At 45.8% G+C, this 27430-nt stretch overlaps 1 long non-coding RNA gene across 1 annotated transcript in view; it reads left to right on the top strand.

Moving 5' to 3' along the window:
- LOC117242285 overlaps positions 1-27430 on the top strand; it is a 176923-nt gene that overhangs the window by 113629 nt on the left and 35864 nt on the right. The window contains exon 3 of the long non-coding RNA XR_004495216.1: positions 1898-1941. This is a non-coding gene — a long non-coding RNA (uncharacterized LOC117242285). The remainder of the gene's footprint in view (positions 1-1897; positions 1942-27430) is intronic.

Raw genomic sequence — 27430 nt, 5'->3', positions numbered from 1 at the left:
CATCGTTCCTAAATCGTAATTTAAACTCTTCTATTCGGTTAAGCCGGCTATAAAGTTACCTAGCTGGCAGATCGATACCGAAGTCGGTGAAATCCTTCGAAACGAGGTGGATCTGGTCTGACAAGCAGCGGGTCGCGATTAAACGAGACTGCTGCACCCCTTTCTCGGCCGTGTAACGAGTCCACCAGCTAATTACAGGCGAAGTTACAGCCTCGTTGTCGCGCGATCAAGGGTCCCCGGTTACGATATTATTTAACCGTCCGAGTCGATTGGCCGTCGCTCTCCGCGAAACCGCGAGGATCGCTCGGAATTACGCGGTCAGTGTGCCTTTCGTGGCGCTGTGATATAATAGGAAACGGCTTAAATAAATTATAGCACGGGTCACGATAAAACGCCTTTAATTTATTTTAACGACGCCGTATAACGTGCCCGTATAAATTTCGTCTCGAGGATGCCGCTTCCTGCCAGCGCCTTCTCTCGCCGCGCCGCCGCCCGATCGAATAACAATCATCGCCGATTTATTCTCCGGCTCTACGAGTTGCTAATTACCGTACGACGGCCGTCGTTCGATATCGCGACCAGCTAGTTTATAGCTTTCCTGATTCGCCGCGATGTCTTTCTTCGAATCGTCGAAAGCGATTCGAGCGAACAGACGCTCCGTCGGTCGCGGCGACCGACAGTCTTTTCGTCTTTCGAAAGTTCCTCGTTCTCCTCGATTTCCATTTCGTGTCAACTTTTGCGTGCGAATGGGACATCGGGTAAAACAACGAGGCAGATTTTGGCGCAAGTATCGATGACGATGGTTTGGAGAAGAAGGAGAAGTGCGTTTGAGGAGAAGAGGAAACGGCTTGCGTTCATGAGATTTGCTTGTGGAAATAAATAAGAGTTGGTGAGAAATAACCAACGAGAAATACGCCGTGTTAATTGTCGTTAACACGAGCGATAGACGGTCTATGGAAAATTAATCGCCAATTATTACACCTTTTTCTCGTCGCAATTTCGCGAAACGTTTCAACCATTGCCATTCCGATCGACAGACTCCGCTTTATCCATTCGATACGCAACTTACGGGCACAGGAACGCGTGGAACGTACATAGCACGCGAGAATAAAATAGCCAAGATGTAACATCTACCTGTTGCAATAATTAGTCGATGAAACAAATCTTCTCTCGCGTTCCATTTCTCCAAGCATATTCTCAAAGATATGAATTTGTCACCAATCTGTGTATGCTAATCACTGATCACGATGCACTACGACGTCTACGAATCACACTCGCGATGGAAAGAGTTGAGAAAAGCTCGCGTTCAACCGAAGATTCGGAACAAACTGAAGAGAATTAGGAAAGAGGAAACGAGTATCCGCGAGGGAAAGTAAACGATTTGACATTTCGTCTAAAAAGATACCTAGGCGGGACGTGGAGCGCGACGATGGAAAGGGTTCGCTCGGAAGAAAAGGGAACCCTTTCCCGTGACATTTTTACAGCGCAGTAAATAAGCAACTTTCTCCTAACCCTTTTCAACCGAGTCGCGCATCCGCTAGCGCGAACTTTCACTTCTCTCGTGCTGGGTTTTTTTTACACCCCCGCGTGCCGAATCTCACGAGAACGGTTCACCCTTCCGTCGAGGTAGAACGCGAGGGAACGAAACGAAAAATATCGTGATGTTTGCAAAGATCGTCGGATTTTACGAGACAGCGTAACGAAAGAATTTGTTGTTCCGCGTGACTCACCGCAGCGGTTCGTTGAAAATCGCTCGAAGCTCTTGACGAAGCTTCTTTATCCTAAAATTAAACGTTACGGCGAAATAATAATAAGAGAGCGTGTTCGCTCTCGAAACTAGAAGAATTCGCGACTATGTTTAAAATCGACAATTGCAACCGGATCGTTTTTGTTGCAGATTACTGGTGCACAGCTGGGCCGTCGGACTTCGTCCATGCGGAGGTAAGAAATAACCCACGATCGAACATTTTTGATTATTGTTTCAACGATCGTTACTTTTACCGTACAATACGACGGTGTTACGGTTTGCGCGAGTTTCCGTTAACCCTTTCACGCTCGACGTTGCGTAACAACTTTGCGCTTTATGCCATGCTTACGGTGGTTGCGCGTTCCGTCGTTCTTAACAACGAAACATCCAAGAAGACTGAAATGCACGCGTACTCGGAATTTGTTTATTTCGTTGCTCGCATTATCCTCCGTAACTACAACCTCAAAGATAAAAACTAGCTGCAACTTTAGCGCGCTGTGTCTTGCTTGGAAAAAGAGTGCTAGAAAGCGTTTGATCCTGAAAGGGTTGACGATCGTTCGACGGATTTTTAATAATAATCGATAGCGTGGATTGTTAAGAATATAAGAGTACGAGAAGGGAAATGTTTGGCTTACAAAGCGAAACGTAGAAGCGATTATCGTAGGGAAGGAGGTCCGGCGCCACGTTCGAAGGATTTTCCTACGATTTCTCAAGCGTTTTAAAATCGTCGTTCGATATTGGAAAAACAGCGTGTAACGGTAGTCGGGAAAAATATATGAAAACGCGGAACGATCGCGGAGATGCAACGAGAAACGAGCTTCTTTGTAGCCAGTATCTTAATTCTTAAAATATCCTGGCTGTCGGTTGGCATACGAAGGTCCGTGAAACACGTAATATACAACTTCCTTAAAAGGCAGTTCGTAATAGGTATTCCGCAAAGTACAACGTCATTATAAATTCACGTTTACGTTGGGTATCCCAGCCTCGACGTCGGCGGAGAGTTCGGAAACAGGCATCGAGAACGCGGCACTTTACACTTCGCGACACTCCCTACGCCGTTAATTCGTTACTTTACTTTACCCTTTACGGCGGGTAGTCACGATTTTCTCGCTGATTTATAATAACCGATATCGCGAACGGCCATTCGTATTCGAAAACGAGCCAACGCTCTTCTTATCTCCCTCCCCTTCTTCTCTGCTTTTCTTTTTCACTCGTCTCGCGCCTCTGCTCGCTCGCTCGTTCGACGAACGAAATTTTTTCCCCCGATCGGAAAGCCAGAAGATGACCGTTCGGACCGATTTTACGGCTAACGAAAACTGAGAGAACGTAGACGAAGATTAGAACGAGATAGGATCGTTCGAATCAGCCGAGCTTCGCCGTCCGAAAGTTCAACCTCCGATATCGCACAGAATAATCAGGCTCGTTGTATATTTCGAGACGGTGTTAGTCTCTAACGTGATAACGAAGAAATGAGAAGACATTGCGCGCTTTGGGTTCGCGAAAAAGCATCGAAAACCGAAAAATAGCTCGAACGATTCGTACTCGTGTAACGAAATTGAGAAATTGGGAAAAAGTGGAATTTTTGGCTTCCAAGCGGCTCGACTTCGCTCGAAAGCGACGATATTAATGGAACGAAGCTTCTAATTTTTGCCGAGTCGCGTAATTGGGGATTTTCCTTCTTCGAGAAAGTTTTCCATTTGAGAGAAGAAATTGTCGAGAAACCGAAAACATAAGGAAGAGTGTTCTCTTCACACCGAGAATTCTGCGTTCTCGTTCGTAGGAAATTCTCAACGTGTACAGTTAAAAATATGTTTTCCTCTCGATTGCTGCGTCGATGACGAGACACGAAGCTATCCGACGATAAGTGTCTGCCCTAAATATTTGTAGAGTACGTACTAGATCCAAGAACTGGAATGGAAGGCATGATCTATGTCACAGCGTCGTTTACGCATAGCGCGCGGTAGCTTTCAAGGATAAACAACGTTGAACATGATTTACAGCGTTGTATGAATACGATGTCTTTGACGATAGCGCGTATAGGTATTCGATGAGTTACAAGGTGTGCGAAATTTCACGAACGTTTCTACATTTTGATAGCTCGATAGATTTCGAGGAAGCGTTAAAAAATGATTTACGCGGATATTTTAAATAGTTTTGAAACTAAAACGTTGTATAATATTCCAAGTGAACTTTTTACCACGCCGAAACTTTGTATTCGAGCTGCACATCGAACTGTCGTGTAGAATAATTTAAAGAGCGATAAGACGATTAATCAGTTTTACGAACGATCCGACACGAGTACAACCGTAAAATTATTCCAGGGCATGCGAATGGAGACGAGTAAGTAAATAAGTAGGTGTCAATGAGGACAGATAGACTCCATTAATTTCTACGTTAATATCACACGCTGGCATAACATTCCTCTGGCCATTTACTACGAAATAAGCTGCTCTCTCGTCGCACATTAATCTCATCGCGTATTATTCTACATGCCCCTGCAACCTTCTTGGTACTCGTATTTTACAACCAACGAGTTTCTCCTTAACAGCTTGTTCTACAAACATACCACTAAGGAAAATCTGTCCTAAGTATAGCAAAGAAGCGACGCGTGTATATAAATAGCTTGGAAGAAATGCAAGTGGAGAGAAGTGGTCGTTTCCTCCGCGAAGAGGCCATTGATCATACAAAATCTACGAGTCGTTGGATTGCACAACGTTGACCTTTGGTCGATCTCTTCAACCCCTACGGCTAACCGCGTATCTCTATGGATAGTAAAATGCACGATAAGCCAGGAACCTATCGGGTCAAGCTGTCGACTCGAATTTCAGATTGGAGAAAACAAGGCTGATAAGGGGAAAAACTGAAACAGGCGTTCGATGGCGTCGGGCCAACGATCCTATGGTCCCCGGAACGCGTTTCAGCTTTTCGAACCGAACGTTCGTCGCGTTGCGAACCTTCGCGTCAGTCGGGGGACGCAATTAGTCGCGATGCGCGGCTCGCATGTAAACAACACGGCAGCGTAGTAGAGTTGGTTTGCATTATTCGCGGCACGGTATCGTGCAGCTTGGTTCGATAGGAAAGCGCAAAGAGGAGAGGACAACGAGGCTCTTGTATCCCGCAGCATCCCATGATGGCTGACAACGACGCCCACCCCACTCCGCCTCCAATTTCTGGTCCAGCTCGCTCTTTCCCCTCTGCCAGGTCCGGAAGGATCAGCCTGGCCTAACCTAACCCTTACTTAAGCTCCCTTTCGCGGCCATATTGGCCCGAGGGTTGGGCCACCAAAAGAGACGACGACTCATTGGCCGGGAAGAGAGAGATCTCGCCCAGTTTCCTTCTCTCCTACTGTCCCTCTTTCTCTCGCTTCCTGTCTGACTTCAGCCCCTCTTTGTCCCTCGTTCGTTTCGCCGTAAGCCTCTCTCTCTCTCTTCGTCTTCTTCAGCGGCAGCATCTTCGTCCTGCTCGTTCGAAATTCCAGGTCTCTCCCTCTTGGCGTTGCTCGTACACGAAGCAAGGCGGTCGGGGCTCGTTGAACTTTAGCAAGTCGCTTTCCCAGGTCCCTGTTGAAATTTCAGCTTTTCTCTCCAGGACTCCAGGATATGCGTTCTTTTTTCTCCTCGCTCTCTTCTTCCAGAGATGCGGTTTTTCCCAAGTTTTTTCGGCTGCCTAGGTTACATCCAGTCGTTCGAGTGGCTACGAGTCTCGCGGACGTTCGTCCTCCCTTCGGCCCTGTTTTTATCGCTGTTTCCCATCCGTCCCTTATCGGTGGTACATCGAGCGCGCGAGTAAATTTTTCAAAGTTCCGCCGGAATTTCCAGCGCCCGTCCGGCGACCCTCTTCCTTCGCTCTCTGTCGTCGATCGTTTCTCGGGGACCATGTAAAACGGAAAAAAGAGGGGGACGGCGGCAGGAGGCAAAAAGAAGGAAAAGTTGCAACGAGACTTTCGAGAATGCATAATTCGAGGCCGTGTCCCTGGACAGACGATTCGAGTGAGTTCAATGATCTAGATGCGCCGCGTCCGTGACGCAAGGTCTGCATACGCGATCACGATGGCGAACATAATCGCGGCTCCAAAACCGTGCCTCCTGCCCGCGATCTTTCCCATTCGACACGGTGGCCGCTGTTTCAACGAGCCGAACTCTACGCGCTCCTATAATTTCCGGGAAATTACAGGAGTCTTTAGGCCAGAAAGCGAATGAAAAATTCACGAGACATCGCTGACAGAGAGAATACGACCGCGTAATTATTCGTCGGCTGTTTATTAGGTTGTCGGAAAAGCGTCTTTCTTTCACAGACGCGTCTTTCGCAACGATGCAACTTTGAACAAACGCGAAACCTAACGTCTGTCGAACGTTGTGATCATCATTTTCATAGAACAAAATTCGATGAAATAATATAAAACGAAAGAGACGTTCCGGACCACCTAATACGTTAATATTCGACGAAAGATTGAACGTGTCTCTTGAAAAAAGATCGCTAATCGTATATAAAAATCTCTTTCAACCGAACGTCTTTCAACGTCTTTTCTTTATGTCTTTTTACGAATACTGGGAAGGTCCTTTCTTTTTGTTTCGCAACGGATTGAAAAAGGTTACCGATATTTAAAGACCTTGTTATACGTACACGAAGACGGTTAATCGAGCTACACGGAAGCCAGACTATCTGTAATTGACTCGATCAAGATGATAATCGAAAAAGTTATTCGTACGTTCTTACATGAAACTGAAATACTGTTCGGAAAGTAGAGTTAGTCAGTTTGTCTTCGGAATGGGTAGATTAGCTGGTAATTCGAAGGCGATTACAAGTCAACGAGGATACAAACCTGATGGCAGGTAAGCGAGTGCAGGTACTTCGATAACCGTGCAAATCCTCGTCGAGTTCTTTTACAAGACTCCATAAACCGATTAACTTCCCGTTAACGTTCCTCCACGACGACGTAATAAAATAAAAAAAAAAAACAATCAAACAAACAAAAAATAACACAAGAGATCACCGTCAAAGTTTGAGTGTAACAGGCAGCCGATCGCAAGGCAACGTGAACCGAAAGCCGACTGTCGTTGCTACGTTATTGCAGAAAAAAAGAAAGTGAAACTCCATCCCTGCCATTATCCGGTTAACCCTTGCTTCACTTTCGAATTTTTAGCATTTTTATTGCCGAGGCTACTTTCACCAACCCTTTTGCCGATTGCGGACAACTCGGCCTGTCTTCAACCCTTTTTACGAGTGGCTTTAAAAGAGAAAGTTGTACCTTCGAGACCCAGGAGAAGGAATTACCCCGTTTGTGCGAAGGGGCAAGGGAGCATTAAAGGGGCAAGTAATTCTCCAGACCGGATGACTTACACCTTGTTTGTTTCGGTTGAGGTTTATTGGCAAACTTCGTACGCCCCGACCTCGTAAACGATTTTATTTCGCGTGCGGCGTACGCGAATCGTTGCGCGAATTCGGTCCGCGGACGCGAATATCTGGCCCGATTCCACTGTTATTTGTTTTTCCTTAAAGCCAGTTTAGAAGCGTTTTACTGGGCGATACGGCCAGGTCAGGACGCACGCTGTCGATCGACTAGATACAAGATGTGACTTTTCTTCTTGTTCACGGTGCATCGTAATACGGTAACATTCCGTTTATCGGAAGCTGTCGGCTGGACAAACAGTTTATACAATTGGAATTCGTATAACGATAGCCTGGTTCGCTAATTTTTCTAATTGATTTCGTCGTTTATTCAATTTGTCGTTCGCGCGATAGAAACTCACGTTCGGATGGATGAAATTGAAGCGACAAAAGTTAATCGGACATCGACTGAAATTTCATTCGAATAAATTGAATCGTACTATGCGTGTAAGTACGAACGATAATTACATTACGTGGAAGAAGAATCAATGATATGTGTATAACGCGTTATTGCATTTATTTCCTTTGAATTACATGCGTGGAGAAAACAGACCGAAAGATAGGATTGGTAAACACGACGATTCCACTCGCACGTGGTGATATAATACTTGTCGCGAGAAATATAATCGCATACTCGTTTGCTAATTGATTTGCATAGAATCATTTGAAACCGATAGAAAATCGTCGAGCATCTTTTAAAGCGCAGAAATGATATTCGAATAAATGGAATATGACGTGAAACTGTTTATAGTAATGCGTATGTTGTGTAATTAAACGATTAACGTATCAGGTATCGAGATACGGTGTTTTAACATTCATTCATATTTTACTTTTATTCGTTATATTATTTAATTAAAGATTCGACGTCGATTGAAATTCTAAGCGACTACCTCAATAGTATATTTTAAGAGTCCATCGTACTAATTTTAGTTTTCGGATCGCGTTTAAGTATCTCCTGACATAGAAAGAAGACAGAATTTAGAACCGCTGTATTTAGACTGTGTTGCTTCAAATTACGTTCTATGACTAAATAAACGCGAATCCTTTTTGTTTCGAAATCAATAATTAAGAGCGAATCGAATCGAGCAAAATATAATCACGTGAGACAGAAAAAATAGTTTCCTAAGTCATGATGGACTTGTCAATCTTCATCGAATCGTACAACTAAAAGACGTAAATACGCGATCAGAAAAATGGTAAAACCTCTCTGATTCGCGCAGACACTCGCTAATAATCGTTACGACAATTATTTTAACATAATATCAAACGTAGCAATATTTATTGATTCAATTTCAAACAGTCTACAAGCTTCAAGTGCTAATTTCATCGAACAGTTTCTATTTTTCTAATTTTCCGCTCCTACGACTGATTCTCTTATCTTAAAGTACCTCGCTGAAATACAAAGCATCTACGATCGTCTATAAAGTCAACTATTTTTGTATCACAATCTCGTCTCTTCTAAATTCCTCGTCGCCCGATTATAACCTGACACGAATTCTACGAGTTTCCTCGCAGAGACACGAACGATTTATTATTTAATCGCTGGAACGCGTACACAAGAAAGCGCGAAGAAGCTACGAAACGTAGTAGTTAATTTCGATTTACGCGCGAGCAGAACTCCGTTACACGAGTGGCTCGGTTGTACAGGTACATAATAGAAACTAGCTATCGCATGATAATCCGCTTAAGGTGAATTTACGGGTGGATATCAGCAGCGGAGTCCATGATGGCGTCCATCGAAGTTCGGTGTAGCCTCCTGTTACGTATACTGAAGGTATACCGGACAGAAATACACTCAGGATACATTCAGTATACGTACAGGGGGTTTCACATTCCTCGTCGAGATGCAGGCCTGGTTATTACTCTTCAAGGACATGTCTTGACGTTTCAACAGCCCGTCTACCGCAGGATACGATACTCGATGCTTCGAAGACGATCAACTTCGTTGATGTACGACGATCGTTCGTCGATGACCGCAGGTCGGAGAGTTTCCGAAGTTTATCGCGAAGAATTCACCGGAGACAGAGGTAAGACGACGATAACGTTTCTCTCATCCGCAATTTGCCAAAGGTTTGTTTTCTTGAATCTATCGGAACGACATCGGTCCGGCGTTGGACGATTCCAGTGGCGTGATCGAAACCTGAAAAAGAAAGATACAGCGTCAGGCGTTTTATTTAAAAGATACCGATCCGATGGAATGGAAGAATCGGGCAGAAAGATATAAGATCGATATATTCGTATTAAAAGTATGGGAAAATAAGGTCTAAAGATGGTAGAACGAAAGGTGAGAAAATGCAGAAGTACTCGACGACCCGTTCTGCCGCCACGTCAGTCCGGTTGCCTGCTCCTCGGGCACTCGGTGGACACGTCCCTTGAAATTCACCGTCACAACTTGCTCGATATTCGTACACGATATTCTTCACGATCCTACGCACAAGATTGTCATTGACATGAGTGAATCCGAAAACCTCGGAATCTTTGTACTAACCTTTCGATCGACGAACACCTTCCAGTCCTTTTTGCCTGCCAATTTTCAAGACGGCTTGCGAAAGGTTGCTCGAAAGGTGACATCCACCGAATCGCGTACAACACGTCGACAGAGAACGATACGATGACACGGCTCGTGTCATTCACAGGAAGCGATCGGTTTCTGCCTCGAGGCCGCGAGAATGACAGCTCGGCTCGGTCTACGTGCGACGAGTGACGTTCACGGTGCGCGACTCGTGGCCACGAGCCACACAGCGGAACAGAGACGACGCACCGAAGAGAAAGGAGAAAAGCGAGCGTCGAAGAATGCAGAAAGAAGGAACGAACGGATACGGCGTTGTGTCTGGTCGGTTTCGGCGACGAGGTGGTACGACCCGTGGCAAACGGTAGGTTTGCAAGATGGAAAATCAGAGGGAAAGAAAGACGACGGTGCGGAGAGGTTTCGAGGAAGGACGGCGAGGATACGCGAATCCTTCGAAGGACGAGCGCGAAGTGCAGGCGAATTCGAAAACCGGTCAGTTTCGAGACAACCGTGGCGCGTCTGACGGACGACTGTCGGGCGTCTGGTGGCGTCGCGACGCACCGAGGGCAGCGCGTCACTCGCGGCGCGATAACGAAAGTTCTCTCCCTTGCTGCTCCTGAGCTTGCTCCCTTTCCCTCCTCCCTTCTCTCTCGCTCCGCCGTGCACCGTCTCTCTCGCTCGCGCACTCTCCGTTTCCCTGTCCCTCTATCTCGCCCTCTGTCCTCCGGTTATCTTCGTCCAGCTTCGTCCCGTTGTTCCTTGGAGAAACGCAGCGCGAGGACAGCGAAAGAAGACCACGATCTTCCGGTGGCGTTGGCTGAGAACGTCGCACGGAGAGAGAGAAAAGAGTCGGTCGAGCTTGCGACGCCGACGCCATGCGGCGTCGCTCTGCGCCCGGCTGCGCCTAGGGACGTTGACGCCTTACTTGTGTGCGTTTTCACCACTGCGCACACCGATGCACGTACTCTTCGGCTACACCGACGGGGTACATAAAGTCGGGGTGGATATAGGGGCGCCCGGGAGGGGCGGCTCCTGATAACGCGCAGGGTCGACCAACCCTTCTCTCTCCTTTTCGCTCTCGCTCGTTCTACCACCTTCCTTCCTTCCTTCCTCCCTCCCTCTCTCCTTTGCATCGCTGCTGTCTCGTTTCCTCTTACCAACCCTTCTTTCTCGCTCTTTCGAAACGGTCTTCGTCGCTCTAACCGAACAGCCAGTGGATGCACCTTTCTCCGTTCCTCCCATTGGTCGTTCTATTCCATTTGTTTCGCTTCTTTCTCCCACCTAGCGATTGGTCTTGCTCAGGGTCGACCAACCCCTCTCTCCCAGCACCTTCCTCCCACGATCTACCTGTCTCGCGCGCTTATCGCGTCCCTTTCTCTCACGAACGCGATGCAGCTCGCTTCGTTGCCCAAGAACAGAATCGAATAACACCTATCCGACTGTCCCTCTTCGTCGAACGCGGCCTTCTCTTAACCCGGCAGGATCAACCTATCCCTCTCCGTAGTTGGTCCTCGTCTGCTCGTTATCCTGCTCCTTCGTGCACCGTGTTTCACCCATATTTTCCTCGTTCCTCTCGCTGGCCAGTTCGAGCAGCTTCGCCCTTCCTACCACGCGACTCCGCGTCGATTTGATTTCGCCGCGTCTGTGTGCGATATCGCCCCGGCACAAGCCTCCCCTCCATGCCAGGATCGGCATATAGACCGAGCTTCGTGCTACCCCTGGGCAGAGCGTTGCGTAGCCTGGCGCCACCAGCCGGCTTCCACCTCCGAACACCTCGCTGCCGGCACCTCGCGTTTTTATTACGTTTTGTCTGGTGAAAAACGCTGCGCGAATCGGTCTGCCCTTGGCTTTTCATCCGCTGTTGTCTTACGGCATCCTCCTCGCCAGCTCGTTCCTATTGCGATCGATTAAAGTCACCCTGGCAACTTCGTTAGCCGGTACATGCGATCTTGCTCGTGGAACACGAGAAACACCCGAAGCCACTGTCCGCTGGTATCTTCTTCCGGCTTCCACATGTATCTGTGAACGTTAAATAAATTCGTTAAAACTTCGGTCGCGTTAGGATACTTTAGGAAGCAGGAGGAAGCAATCTCTTTTGGGGGGCAATCTTTCGTTGGCTGAATTAGAGTAGAGTGGTACGTTGGGGGTTGCCGTTAAACTGTAATTTATGTTACGCTAGTATTTTCGTTGGTCCATCTCGCGTTATCTGTGCGTCGACAGTGCATATTTTTAACGCGATAAGACCGTGGACGAGACACTTTGCGGGGGTTGAACGATGGATCTTCCGAGAGAATTATATAACAGAGTGTTTGAACAAGACGCGTCTGGATAGCGTTCGAAATTTATTGGTTACGAAGGAATTTAGATGAAAAAGGGATTTGGCCGTGCACCGAGGACGCGCTGACAAACGACGGGCCGTTACATCGCAGATAAAATTCCACGAGATTAGAATGGCCGTTAGGTTAGAAGATATCTGGAACGTCTGCCGTAAATACAGCGGAGAAGTGTCTGGCCGCTAATTAAATGCTCGAATGGTCTCGTTATCTCCATCGAATAACCCAGTCAGCCCCAAATCTTAATTTCCTGCGTGCGTGTAATTTCGTGAAAATCGTGATTTAACGCCGGAATTGCTTAATTTTTAATTTAAGTCCTACTTTCCCCTAACGATCGAAGAGGTCGTTCGGTCCCTTGTAACGAGAGCAAGATGTTCCAACATCCCCTTTCGTATCCTTCGTTAGATTCCGCGGACTTCGACGAAGTTGGATTATCGAACCTCGTCCGGGTTACCTTGTTAGCTGCTGCCATCTGTGGCGTGTGCACCACACCATTCGTTCGGTTCTTAACGATCCTTTTGCAAGTATATTTAGCGATCAGCCGCCTTCTGCAAAGGCTGCATCGTCGTCGAGCTCGGTCACGCTACTCTAACGTTGCTCGCTTACTAGAACCGGACTGAAATTTTAACCGAGACTAAACCGAAGAAATTCTACGACCTCGACGACGAAATTCTATTATCCCTGTAAATATTCTCTCGAGAGAAACAGTGCTCGAAGAGTAATTCGGATAAATAGCCGTGGTTCAATGGGTTTTGAAGATTCAACGACTTTCGAGCCTTATTTTATGGAGGGTTAATAATAAAAAAGTAAAAAAGGGACACGTTCTTTTTGTAGATAATTGTTCGCAGGTACAGCTCTCTACCTGACACTCTCAAATACAGAAATGACTTGGACCTTGGACCTACGCGATCGAAAAAAGGTATCCTTTCGCTGGATAAAAAATACTCAGGTAGTCCGGGTAACTCTGTATCCTCCGGTATCTCTTAACTTATAAAATGTCCCCTTAATATATTTACGGAAATCCTGTCTATTCCACACGTCTATACACTTGGTATCCAATGACTGTCACTGACACGCTGTACACTCTCACTTGTATTACTCGTTCCGTGGTTATTAATTTATAGAATTATTTGAATTAATTAATCATAATTTGAATTAATTCGTTAATAGACTGTGAAAGATGCGTATTTCTGAGCAACTTAAATGTACGAAATGCGTAAAATATTCATAGTATAGAAAAATGTGTACAGTGTTCACGGTAAATAAATCACCGCGGTCGTTTCTTACCGACCCGATAGCAGTTCGAGTAATCGAGTAATTCAAGAAGCCAATGTCTAATGTTTTCGAAATTGAGTGTTCTTCGGTCTGCTGAGAAACGTTGTTTTTAGCGATCGCTAATGATCGATTGATGGTAATCTCTATAGATAGAAGTTTAGCGCGAAGAAATTGAACGAATTACATTCGGTAAAACGTGGATTTGCACGAACACCTAAACATCTGAACGTCTAAACCATCGAGTTCTCACGACGCTTCTCCTCCATTAGGAGACTCTCGCGAACGAGAATCCTCGATTTTTCGGATAATTTATTCGATCGATCGTCTTTTACGAGTCATCTCGCGTAAATGGCCATCGAGAGAGTCGCGTCTCCACTCTCCCTCTCTCTCTCTCTCTCTCGAGAGAGAAGAGAGACTGGAAGTGGAAGCCACGCGTCTACCGTTGCACCCACGGGACCCTGCGAAAGCCAGTGGATTCCCGCGGGACTAGACGGAGTCACGAGCTCCACGCTAAAATCGGGGGCAATAATTTGCCACGCACCGCTCGGTAAACCATCGTAAAACTGGAGAGAAAAAAGGGGGCGAAATGGCGACACGGCGCGCTGGAGGCTGCACGGGGAAATAATGGCCGATGGTCTTGTGCGGTACACCGGAGAATGGCTTTTGGTAATTATAATAATGATCGCGAAGGCACGGCGCTTGGTTAACTGCACGACTGTACACGTTCGCTTATTATATTTTGCTAGCGATGGGCATCGTATCGTAGATTTCATCGACGAGCTGCGTGAAAAAAATGTATGTTGTTGAAGTAAATGTTTCATGGTGGATTAATTTGAGATATACGAGAAGCGTGGAAGATATACCGCCGGATTGTTACATTTAACGAGGGATTAATTTAAAAAATATGGCGAACCTGGCAGAAATATCGTCAGAATGTAAGGTTAAATTTATAACGGCCGTTTGTAGCACACCTGCTTACGACGTGCGAATTTATATCGGCTCGAGTACTGCGAGAACGTAAAACATTGATAGTCATGACTCGACATTCGTACGAATGCGACTGATTTATCGTGATTATAAAATTAGGATATTTGACAATTTATTTTCAATCTGTATCGCTTGTCTCGTACCCTCTTAGTTTCGCTATTGTGTCAACGCCTCGAGGAAGCAGTGCTTGTTTTATCGAGTTGCCGATGCACCTTCTTAACGCGAATTTCCCAGCCGCGGTTTCGCGTTTACGAGTAACTAATCGCAGAAAAGTGTTAATCCCGTCGTTTAGGAAACGATCGGTGTATAACGCCCCGTAATATCTAAACCGTTTAGGAATTTATAATCATCGAGTGTGCGATAAAGACGTTTTGTATACGTGTTAATTTATTATAAGCGTGGAAAAAGAGAAAAATTATTCGGCCGTAAATGTTGTTCATGCACGATTAAAATAAAAACATGAAAAGACATTTGCTTCCGCTAACGAATCGACGTGTTTCTTGGATGCATCCCGAATTAATTGCACGAACGCGATTCGTTTTCTGCATGCTTGGCGCGTAGCGTCGATAAATTTATTCGCGCAACGCTCGCTGGATGCGAACGCTCTCAGAAAATCCCTATGCCTCGAGTAAAACGAAGAAAACTGGTTTTACTATGAGTCATGGCTTGAATTACGACGCATCCGGGTGATGATATTACCGAGCATTTTTATGATATTACGATTCTCGTGCTAACTCTTTGTGCAAATTAGTACATAACGTGCCATTCTCGCGATAAACAGTTTAAATACACCGCGAATAGACTCGTCCGAATGAAAACAACGAACGATACGCATCGGTTCTTTTTTAGGCGCCGGCAGTTTAATAAGCTTTTCGCTTCTTAATTTATACAGCTTTATACCAGAATCTGTTATTTGATTACAAAAATTCTTAGATACGCAAAGTTCGCTCCTATGGTTTCTGTAGAGGGAAATTCGAGAAAATATGTTTCCGATGTAAATGCGATCTTGGAGTAAATCTCCTCCCTTCTGATTTCCGATGCAAATTCCTACGGTGTTTAACCTCGTGAGATTGCTTCTGACTCGTATCACGGAAAATACACGTAAAGGAACTTTATACAACGGATAAGTATATAAAAATTGGCTAAATTTGAATGTACGAAGATAGCATCGAGTTAACGTGGAGAAGCCAGTAAAAAGCTTTTGTTATTCCGTCTCAGTTTCCATTGGAATCGATACGAGCTGTTCTACGTAATAGCATCGTGTTCGTTGGCCAAAAACTTGCAAATCCTCTGAATTTTCCATCGAAAGGTGGCCAAGTCGATCAAACTTCCAAAGCTAATTCGATCGAGCGAAGCCAATCCGTAAATTTCGAATCAATGTCAACCTCGAGTAACAGATCCGACTCGTCGCTATTGCGAGTGTAGTCGGACAACCGAGGCCTTTAACAGCGAATGGCAAACACTCTTATTACACAGTTACAGCTGCCATTTCGGTCGTGATTTGCACCGCCGTACGTCTGTCCACTTTTATGCTTGCCGATTGCTCGAACAGCATGGCGTCTGGCGTCTGCGAGGCTGACGATTGTTTCAAACCGTCCTCGAATCTTCTGCAAAACGATCCTTGCTTCTGAAGGTTCGTTTCGCTGAAATTTTGAAGAAGGTTTTGGGTCAACGATGCCGATGGAGGGAGAGAAATTGAAGACGATCGGAATGGCAAGAAGCTGTACAGCGAAAGAATTCCAGGCGGAAGAGAAGTTCCCGCTTGCAGAAGCCCTTCGAACACAAAGCACGCGTGAAGCGTTCGAGATTCCAGCCCCACAAAGAGATCGATAACGCTAACCTATAGATACATGCAGGGCAATACGAGCCCTCGTGAAGAGCCTGCCATAGCTCTCGACTCACGAAAAAGATCGAAAGTTCCACTTGCTTCGATCGCTAGTAGACGCGATCTATCCGAGACTGTACAGAGACGCCACTTCAAGAACGCAGAATCTCGAAACGGAAATAGAGTACAGAGCTATGCTAATTGCAAGCACGCAACGCAACGAGGCGATGTCGAAGGAACAGCTTGTGCGATGGAGATCTGCATAGAAGGAAAATAAAATTTAACAAGAGTAGGAGGAAAAGAAAAGGGAGGAGAAAAAGAGGGAGGAAATTCGCGAAAGTCAAAAGCTTCGGTTGCCTTGGTTGCCGCTAAACTCGGTCTAGAGCTCTTGAAAATACCTCCAGCTATACGGAAGAACGCAACGCTGCGACGTTGAACGAATAGTTTGCCGGCGGATATGTCTACGATATGGAAATAAAAAACGACAAGAATGCGAGAAGGAAAAATAGAGAAACGAGCGTGGCGAAAGAGTTCCACTTGTTGTCTCGATCGTTACTAACTACGCCTATGAGCACGATCGATTCAGAGCTGTTGAAAAATACGGCTCGAACAGCCTGAAAACACGCGGAAACAAACAACATGCGCGTATATACAAACTGCGAGGATGCAACGCAACGCGCAACATTGCAACGCTAAAGGGATAGCGAGTGCTGTGGATACGTGAAATAAAAAGGAAATAAAAATCAAGGAGGACGAGGAAGAAGAAGAAGAAGAAGAAGAAACCGGAGAAAGAGAAAGGAGACCGAAAGTTAGGCTGGCCACGGAGCATTGGCAGTCTCTGTCTGGTGCTGAGGGGGCGAGCCTGTCTGAGGCAAGCTAGGCAGACAGGTTTGCACAGATGCGCGGCGGCCATCATGAATGCCTGTAAAATATGTACTCTGGTGCGGCCCGGTTGGTAAGAGCGGCGACCGGAGCGGGGATGAGAGCAGCAGATGAGAAAGAGCTGGCTGGTGGAGAAGAGAGGGTCTATGCGAGTCGGAGGGGGAGAAAAACCATAGGAAAAGAGAGTCAGGGTGGGAAGAGCCAGCGCCTCCGGCGAGCGGATCAGCGTTGCTCGGAGGCAGAGGAGCCGTTGAAGAGAAAAGGAGAGGACGTCGAAAGCGCGCAGATGGAGCGAGAGAGCAGCCAGCGTGCGCTGCAGTTCCATTTCATGGGGAAACGGAGGTAAAAAAGCCGACAGACACACGGGGTATCGAGGGTACGAGCAATGCTGAATAGAGATGACCAGCCGCGTTAGAACGTCCCCTTGTATCGCTGGACGCGCGTCCAGTGGGAATATAGACATTCTGCTGCTGCTGCACGCCAAGTGTTTTCAATTCAGAGTGCAAGGCAGTGCGACGCACAGTTGCTCCTATTTTCGAAAAAGTAGATGCGCCCCACAGACGCCGCATTGATCAATTCTATAAATTAGAAAACGGAAAGAAGCGAGGATGTTGGGAACGCTGTTTTTTAAATTGATCTTGCAATTTGCTGCTATTCTTGTCGTTTTCTCCTACGGGAGCGAGTCATTTCTCTTTTGATGATCGAACATTAAATCGTGTACTTGTGCAATCAGATCGAGACGAAGAGACGCAAACACCGCGTTTGCCACCTCAAACGCAGTCCGGCGAATGAAATCTTGCGCGATATCACGAGCAGAAGAGGTACGTTCATTTGGTTATTTCGGGGGATAGCTTCAAAATTGGAAGATGAAACACACAGGACGTGTCACTTCTCGCCTTACAAAAACGAGTCTTGTACGCTGCAGTCGCGACAAGGGACAAAGTACAACGCGCTTTGAAATCTCGCGATATCTTAAATAATACAGTTCGCACGATTCGCGAACGATATTTACGGAATCTTGTTCCTGTGATGTTTGCACGTCCAGGCTGTTCCATCTATCAGCGATAGTATACATCTCATATCGTAGCGTATATGGCGGGTGTGAAGGACGAGAAGGACGGTTTATTCGCGTCCCTCGGTGTCAAAGCGATTTTAGGTCAACCGTTCTTAAGCGAGATACTTGGTCGCGTCGATTTCCTCGTCAGACAGTCACGGCCGAGAGAAACGATCGTTTCATTGGTTGTGATAGGCCGAGGAACGTAAGGCATAATGGCCAACTTACGGTCAACGTAACCAGGCGGCAGTATGGTCGTATTCGATGAACCGAAAGAGACACCGTCGCGCTTAAAGCGGACGAAGAAAGACGACTGTTGTGAAGTTGGACCAAGTCGGAACCGCGATTTTAACCTTGACAAGTCGGCTACGGAGAGGGATTATCGAGGTCATAAGAGTGGATCTTCGTCTGGTACAAATCGTTCCACTTGCAGCGTGAGACGCGAGGGTCTCTCGATACGCGCTCGAGCTTGTCATCCTGAATGAATGGTAGGAACTCTCCTACACTCGGAATTGCGCTCGTTACGCCGTCGAATCGGGATCACGCACTCCCGATAATATATTTACATCTTCAAGTCGAGCGTGGTGAACGAGTTCGCGTGAAATTCCCGCGAATCTGCTTATTCGACGAACGCCATATCGAGCTCGAGAAATTGGATTCGTTGCAAGATCGATCTTGGATACGATAGAAATCACGGCTGAGCTTCGTTTCCGAGCGTATCGAATTTGCGACTTTTCTTTATAACGCGTATAACACTCTTTGACGAACGGTACTGTAAAGCACCAAATATGTTTAGGATCGTTCGTTAGGATATACATGTTTTGCGACTCGTACGCGTCGTCGGAAGTTGGTTTCGGTTAAGTTTAATTGACACGTATGTACGCGCGCAAGAAAACGTACGATACTTTATCTATTTTGTGTGTTTTTAAGCTTTTAAATGATTATCTCCACACGTTGAAATTAATAGGTGTTTTTTGAATTCTGCTGGTGGAACAACGTTGGCAAAGAAATTACGAATAAAACGCTAGCTAAAATAAAGTTCGACCGAAATTACCGCCGTTTGAAATCGCTTTTACAGGACAAAATTGCCGATGCGAGCATCGAATTCCGACGGCGGAGGAAGAAAGCTCGGAGGCCCCGAGTGCCGCCGAAGAAAATATAGTTTCAATTATGCTCGTAAAACTTTATTATCGGCCATTACCATTTACGGCATATTAAATCGTGTCCGCGGTGTCCGCTTATGGTGTTGCGGCCTAGTAGCAGAATGGAAGGCAATAAGCGCGTGTACGAGCCGCGATACATTTTTATTTCCGGGCCCGCGTAATCGCGCGTTTCCTGATTTACCTTCTGATCGTAATGGCCGCCTGGTCGCCGTTTACCTCCGCAATCATTCGCCGCGTTCCTTTTATTTACGTCGTCCGCGTTGCATTCCCTCGCGGTTTACGAGTCCCTTCGATCTCCCATTGTGTCGAAGCGGCGTTTTCGTTGCAATTCTGAAAATATCGAGGTGCATCGATGGCCACGTTCACGGTGACAGCGAGTTAATAACAAGCTTGAAAAGTGTTTCAATTTTGAACGAAACGTCAGAGCAGCGGGGGAAGAAGTTGAAGAGCACGGGGCAAGATCTTCTCGAAATACAAATACGAAATACAAAGCGAAAAGAACTTCTCGGTTGGCGGACGACTGTATGGGCAAAGGGAGAAAAAATTCCATCTGCCTCCATACCTCGACAAACCTCGTCAGACCACCCACGGCTACGCGATATTATTCTCTTAATTAACGAATTTTTACATCTTCGTTCGAACTTTCTCGATCGTCCCGGCTACCTCGCCACGTTCCATTCCATTCGGTCTGAAAATGACGAACGAGAGTACACTCGGTTTACCTGCGAGCGTTCGATTCTTCGTGCGTTCGACCGTCGAAACGTTTAATCACTGGCGGATGTCGTTGAGTGCGCGAAAGATCAGCGCGCGCTAACTTAAATAGTAGTCGACGTCCACCCACGAAAGAGCAACGAAACGGACGCGAAGCAGCGGATAAGTGGAAAACGGAGGGAGGAAGCGTGGAAATACTTAGCGAGTGAACGATAATGGTTATTTTGGTGCGTCGATAACATGGAATACGATATGTAGCAATGTCCAGGCCGTGTCAGTCGAGCGTACAAGCAGTTCCCTTTAATTAGCCGTCGTACAAGCGTCGTGGACCGGCCTGCACGATATATTTATGCGCTGCCTTAGACATCGAGTAACGAAAGAAGAAAAAGGGAAGAAAAGAAGCGGCTAGGGGAAAGAAGAAGCGGCAGCAGTACTCTGGCGAGAGTAGGAACGGCAGCAGGAACAGTCGGAGAAGAAGAAAAAGCCAAGCGACCGACTGGTCGAGCAACGCGACCGACTGGCGAAGGCTGTGTAACCGGCTGGCTGGCTGGCTGGCAGGTCGAGCCAGCAAAGCCGAGGCTAGTCGGGCTGAAAGAGGCGGAAAGCGAGCGAGCGTAGCAGCAAATCCCCGTGTAACACGTTCCACGAGTTTACAGCTTCTACAGGGTAATGCTGGCGTCACCGCAATAATATTTATGGTCGCTTGCGAGATTATAATATCTTATTTCGCGTGACGCCTCGGACATATCCGGTTCTCCCAGCATGGCAGCGCATGCGTGGGCCCCATCGAGACGCATGCGAAATATTTGAAAATTTACTCTACATTTTATACCCGCGCGGGCTGTGCAAATGCGATTGCCACGAGGGAAGAGCGAAGAACGCGTTCCTCCGCGAGTACCCACCGCGATCCACGTTTTCCTTATTGCCAGTGATAGTACTACGAGCCATCGATGAATCAATACCGTGACGATCGCCGACGAAATATCGAGTCGCCGAGGGTGGTTTGTAAATCTAGAAACGCGATTCTGCCAAGAGGTTCTCGATCCTGAACGCAAATACCTGTATAAATGGCCGATTTAAAGGGAAAGATAAATCAGATAAGCTTTAACGGGTGGCTTATTTCTCCTTCCTGTTTTTCTATCATCGGGTTTCCAAGGAATTTCTGCGTTGCGTAACGATGTTTATTTTAATAGACGTTAGACCACGTTAAAGAATGTTCCATCTACCGCAATCGATGAAACTGTAAAAAACGCTTGACGAAGATCTTCGGTATTAATAAACCACAGTTTGATCGCGATTCACCGATCATGGGAAAGAGTTGTTTAAAGAATATTTTATCGCGCGCCATAAACTAAGCCCGTTCGAACGAGTGTTTCGATTGCGCTAGACGGCGCGATCCCATGGGAGTCGTAACGATTTGGCGTCTCGAAATGGAATCGCGTTAAAACTGCCAGGATTTACGGTGTAAACGAGGGAATTATCTGAAACAACGTGAGCGTTACCACGCCTCGGTTCCTCAAACAATGTGCCAAACAATCTAAGCTCCATCGACGGTGCTCTTACGGCAAATGGCGTTTCGTTATTTTTATGCGCACGGTCGAGGACATCCTTTAACGTTCCTGCCTATTCCGTCGTCTATCCTTCGTATTATTTCCCCCTTCGATCCTGAGCGTTGTGGCCGGAACAGCGTGCACGTTTTTCTTCCTCCTTGTCCCTCTTGTTTTCTCCTTATCTCTCTCTCTCTCTCTCTCTCTTACCGAGTCTCGCTCTTCCTTCTGGCCATCTCCAATAAAACTTCCCTGTGGTAGGGGATGTCTACTATACCCTGGACTGCACTCGGTTTCATAGGATGGTCACGGCGAATGGTCCATCCCCCGACACCTATACCCTCGTCTTTATTTCCAGCAGCTCTCTCTATGACTTCCATCGCCTGCACCGTCTCCATCGATTCCGTGTCGGTGCTCCGCGCGCCGATACACGAATGGTAATGCGTATCCGAGGGGATCCGATCGGGATTATCGTGGGACATCGCTCGTCCGACATTTCGAAAGTTCGCTAATTAGAGGGGGCGGCTGGTTCCGGTATTTCGTGGCACGTCGAGTTTCCTTCTCGTACGCTTTCCGCCTTCCGACAAAGTTCGTCATTGAAAGCGTCGATGAACGATCGATTATCGCGAATCGGATGTCGTACAAGAGGTAAGAGTAAAGCTTCGTCGGAGGATCCTGATTATCTTCTGCCGCTTCTCCGCCGATTCTCTCGACTCGATTCTTTTTACAGCGAACGTTATTAATATCGGCGAATTTCGAGATTAAGCTCACCCGCGTACAGAGATTTCGTGCAAATTCGATCGAACGTCGTGCCCGATTTAACAGAAATACGAGACAATTTACGCACAATTAACGGTGCAGAGATTAAAGAACGAGGAATTGCGGCTTCCCGAAGTACGCTGATTGCCGTGTTATTTAATTATCACGTACGATTTCGTCCAGGCAATCCGCTCGGTTAACCGTTGATTACGGCTTTTTATCGGCTCATTATCGGTCGAATCGTGGTCGTTGGAAATCAGACTAAAGGAAAAGAAAAACTCTCTATAAATGCATTCGCGCTGTCTACCGCGTTTATGTATCGCGCCTGATACGTAGGTTTTTCTACGCTTAGCCTAAGCTAAGAGAGAACAGGATTTCGAGCGACGACTGCTCGAAGACTCAATGGCCTATTCGCGTTGATAAGTGATGCGGGCTGTTAGAAAGTTATCGACGTACGAAAGTGCGTTTACGTTTTCCACGTACGTAACGATCATTTCCTTCCCACAAAATCCACTTGGAACGCGAAACGTACGAATGAAACTCCCTCGAGCGCTTCTTTCCAATCTTTCGATGGCGCACGGAATCGGCGAGTTTACGTTTCGCGAGACTTCTCGAGCGTCCTGCCACGAAAATCCTCGTGGACGTAGCCTGTAGAATACGCTTGAGAAATGGTCAATTAACGGAGGTAGCTTGGCCGGTCCAATTAATGGAGTCGCAATCTCGTGAAAGAGGAATCGCGGTCGTGCAATCACCTTGGCGATCTCGTTCCGTTCGAAAGGAGCCACTGAGGAGCAACTACAAGGGCAAAATAGAGATAAAGCTGCGGCCGGCCTCTTCGGTCGAACAGGAGAGGAAAGAAAATTCGTAAAAATCGAGACACGAATCTGGCACTGACTGCTGTCGCTATGATAAAGTCACTACGATATTAGTAGTCGCTAACGTTGTCGAGAACCGGTACCTTAGCCGGACACGCGATGTTAATATCGATCTTTATCCGTTACTTAATTATCAGCTCGGAACGGCAGGGAATCCGGAAAGGAACAGGTTAGCCCACGAAACTTACAAGAAAGTCTCCGCGTTTCGTTCGATTTCCATCGTTCCGCCGCAACGACCGCCATTTAATAACCCGAAACGTCTTGACTCCCCTGGACGCTGGACTTCTTAATTCCTCGCTTAATGTTACCGCTGTATTACCGTGTCCTCGGCCAGTATTACGGCAAATAAAATTGTCTTGCCGCGTTCTGGGGGAATAGAGATGGAATAATTGGTGGAAAGCTGGAACAGCGATCGAGCACACGCGGTCGTTCGAACGACGTGGGGGAACGACGCGACGCGTGTTTGCGCTTTCGCGCCCTTATCGATCCACGCCAACATCTTAGCTATGATAATACCTATTCGCGTTCGCCGATTCGAACGCCGTGCGATCGTTCCGCGAATATAAAATAGCTTGTTTGCGAACATGACGTTTAATAAATTCGCGCAAGTGTTTCGATTTGATCGGAAAGCGCGATAGTCTGGCGTGGGGATCGAACGAGTTTGGTAGATGGAAATAAAAGGAAATCGCGAGTCGACGCGCTGAATAAAGAAGATGTGCGTAGTTCGGTCACGGTTGAAGTTCCACTTTGACAAGGTGGTAAAACGGTTCTGTACGGATTTTAATTAAAGTAGGAAGGAGAGAACTGGATGGAATTGGAACGTAAGATTTCCTTTCTGGTCGAATCGAACAACGATTACAAGCCGGTCAGCCTCTTCTTTCTTTTCCTCTCCTTTTTGCTCTTTCCCTTCTCTTGGCCCTGAATCTTTCTCCGTCTCGCTAGCGTCGTTTCCCTTCGTTTCGTCTCTGTCTAATACGTTCGGTTGCCTTTCTCGGTGTCTGCGTCTCTCTTACCCTCTCTTAGGTTACCTACGCGGACAGAAATATTCGCGGAGAGCCCCGCCTTGTTCCGCCATCATGCCTTCGGCCAGTACGTTATTGTTAAGTACTGTAACACTTATTTTCACTATCGTCAATTCTTTTTCAACCCCGTCTCCTGTCCAACTTTCCGGTACGACGCTTACCCTTATCTCTATGCACTTGTACAAATTGAAATTTGTTCCGACCAGCGTCTGCGCTCGTTCGTGTATCATCCCCTTCGATCATTCCCGTTAGCTGACCTTGTAATTTCACGATCGTTCGTTCTTTGTTTTATCATGGATCGAACGATAAATAAATATTACGTTGTTCTTATACAGAGAAAATGTGAGTTTACTCGTGCGATGTAGTTTCGAACATCGAGACACCGAAGCGTCTACATATAGAAAAATATCGACCGAGGATTATTTTTCAAGCTGTAGGTAATAATTCAATTTGACGTTAGAGATACTTTGTTAACTACGTAGATCCACGACTCGGCTTTTTCTTTATTTCGCTCGTTACTCGTACCTGTCGCTCTGTTTAAACAAATGACAAAAGAATTTCCTCCGCTATATTTAATCTCAGTCATTTGCCCGAGAGCGAGCGACGTGAAAGACGAGTGTAGTTCGTTTTTAATATAAAATAAAACTATCGTTGGTTATTACCATTATCCTATTGGAAAAATAATGATATTATATTTACGTCTTGAATTTCATAATAGCTGTTGTAAATCCTATCGCGAATAACGATAAATTAACTCCCATTTCCTGAACCGTACAGCGTACGTATATAAAAGCTGCGTCAGTTCGTATTTCATAGAAATCCGACATAAAGTTCGAGCATATCAAAGCGTGATGCAATCGGTGCGCGTTACGTGTTCGTTACCGAATTTGCGCTGGCCGTAAAGGGTGAATTTATTAAGCCGCGGCACACAGGCTTTCGTCGGGATGACGCGGATTCAGAAATCCCGTGTAGGCAGTTCAAGCGACAATTTTACCGTTGACAAACTGTAACTTACGCGTAAATCATCGCTACCGGGCGTTTGTGGGTCGAAAGTTCAACCGTCAACCGCGTGCACCTCTGTTAGTGCGTTAAAACCGCGATTTAAGCGCACGTTCTATCGTATATTCTCGCCTTTTTCGTAACCGCGATTCCGCCGCCAATCTGCCGAGATAAACCCAGTCACTTTCGCAGCGACGTTATTTACAGAGTCGGGAATCACTTTGATCAATTAGATAATAAAAGACTGAAAGTTTTATTTGCCAGATATAAGGAAACGTAGCCAATGTCGGAAAGCTAAAACTTCTTACGTAATTTACTCCATTCGCCATTTTCAAATATTCCTGTAGATTCGTACTTTTATGAAAATAACTAAGGAAGATGGAACTTCAACAGGAAATTGTTCTAGTGAATATGAAACGAGTATTTTAAGTACTTTGCATGTTCTATACATTTTTTCGTAGTACGTGTATTCTATGCACTTTCAACTCCAAACTTCTCAAAGAAACAGATCATTTACCTCTACAAATCTACTTAATACAAGTAAAGCTACCACGGATAACAATGAACCCCCAGTAGAGTCTTAAGAAATCGTAATGACAACACACTTTCCTTTATTTCCTTATTTATGGATTATTAATCGTCCATTGAGGTATTTTGAATGTTCTATACATTTTTTCATATTATGTGTATTCTATAAACTTTCAACTCCAAAACTGCAATTAGAGTCTTAAGAAATCGTAATGATAACACACTTTCCTCTATTTCCTTATTTATGGATTATTAATCATCCATTTAGGTATTTTGGATGTCCTATACATTTTTTCATATTATGTGTATTCTATGAACTTTCAACCCCAAACTTCTCAAAGAAACAGATCATTTACCTCTACAAATCTACTCAATACAAATAAAGCTACTACAAATAACAATGAACTCCAAGTAGAGTCTTAAGAAATTGTAATGACAACACACTTTCCTTTATTTCCTTATTTATGGATTATTAATCATCCATTTAGGTATTTTGAATGTTGTATACATTTTTTCATATTACGTGTATTCTATACACTTTCAATTCCAAATTTCTCAAAGAAACAGATCATTTACCTCTACAAATCTACTCAATACAAATAAAGCTACTACAAATAACAATGTTAAGAAATCGTAATGATAACACACTTTCCTTTATTTCCTTATTTATGGATTATTAATCATCCATTTAGGTATTTTGGATGTTCTATGCATTTTTTCATATTATGTGTATTCTATGGACTTTCAACTCCAAAACTGCAATTAGAGTCTTAAGAAATCGTAATGACAACACACTTTCCTTTATTTCCTTATTTATGGATTATTAATCATCCATTTAGGTATTTTGGATGTTGTATACATTTTTTCATATTACGTGTATTCTATACACTTTCAATTCCAAATTTCTCAAAGAAACAGATCATTTACCTCTACAAATCTACTTAATACAAATAAAGCTACTACAAATAACAATGTTAAGAAATCGTAATGATAACACACTTTCCTTTATTTCCTTATTTATGGATCATTGATAGTCATAGTTTCCGAGCAGCTCGATCGTGGATACTCTTATATCCTTTCTCGAATGTTTCGATTCTATGAACAGATTCTATGCGATCAGGCTGAAAAAGAGACGAAAATCTTGCCGTAACGTTTGCCCGATCTAAATTCCAGCGCAATAGTCGCGAAGATCCCGACTGAAACGATCGCAAGTTCTCATTTTCTTCGACTTTTCCCCGGATCGATATCGATCGGTACACCACTGCAACGTTCTTACGCGTGTGTGCGTACGTTCGTACGAGACCGGATTCTCGTACGTCTTTTCTCTCTATCTCTCTTCCACTTCCATTTCTTTGCTCCGTGTGGCCGCCTCGCTGTGTTTCTGTTCGCTCTTCGTGTACCTTGATACCCGTCTCTTTTTTGCTCTTTCATTTTGGCCGCCCACAATCTCCCATGGGCGAGGATTATACCCCCTGTCCCCCCTTTGCGAGCAGCGAGGCAACCGAATCGGCCATTCTCCTCGAGGAATCTTTCTCGGCAGCTCTTCGCTATGCTCCCGCGGCAATTTGCATATTTGGGTAGGTTAAATCTAAAAACGGCGCGGAATGCACGAGAGCCAGTGAGATTGGATAGAAGCTAAATTAGTTCATGGCAATCTGATGGCAAAGAGCGTAGATTCTCACCCCTCGATACCGGCGCAACTCGTTCGACCGCCGTTCGCTATGCTACCACCAACCGAATTTCATACTATACGCTTTTTTCCAGGCTCTTCTCGATGTCGTTACCTCCGGTTTCGGCGATAGTTTCACCCAGACAAACGACGTCGA

The sequence above is a fragment of the Bombus vosnesenskii genome, unplaced genomic scaffold (genome assembly GCF_011952255.1).
Source record: "Bombus vosnesenskii isolate JDL3184/JDL3185 unplaced genomic scaffold, Bvos_JDL3184-5_v1.1 scf7180000016273, whole genome shotgun sequence".
NCBI classification, from domain to species: Eukaryota; Metazoa; Arthropoda; class Insecta; order Hymenoptera; family Apidae; genus Bombus; species Bombus vosnesenskii.
The sequence above is the reverse complement of the archived record's forward strand: the minus strand, read 5'-3'. Positions and strand labels throughout refer to the sequence as shown.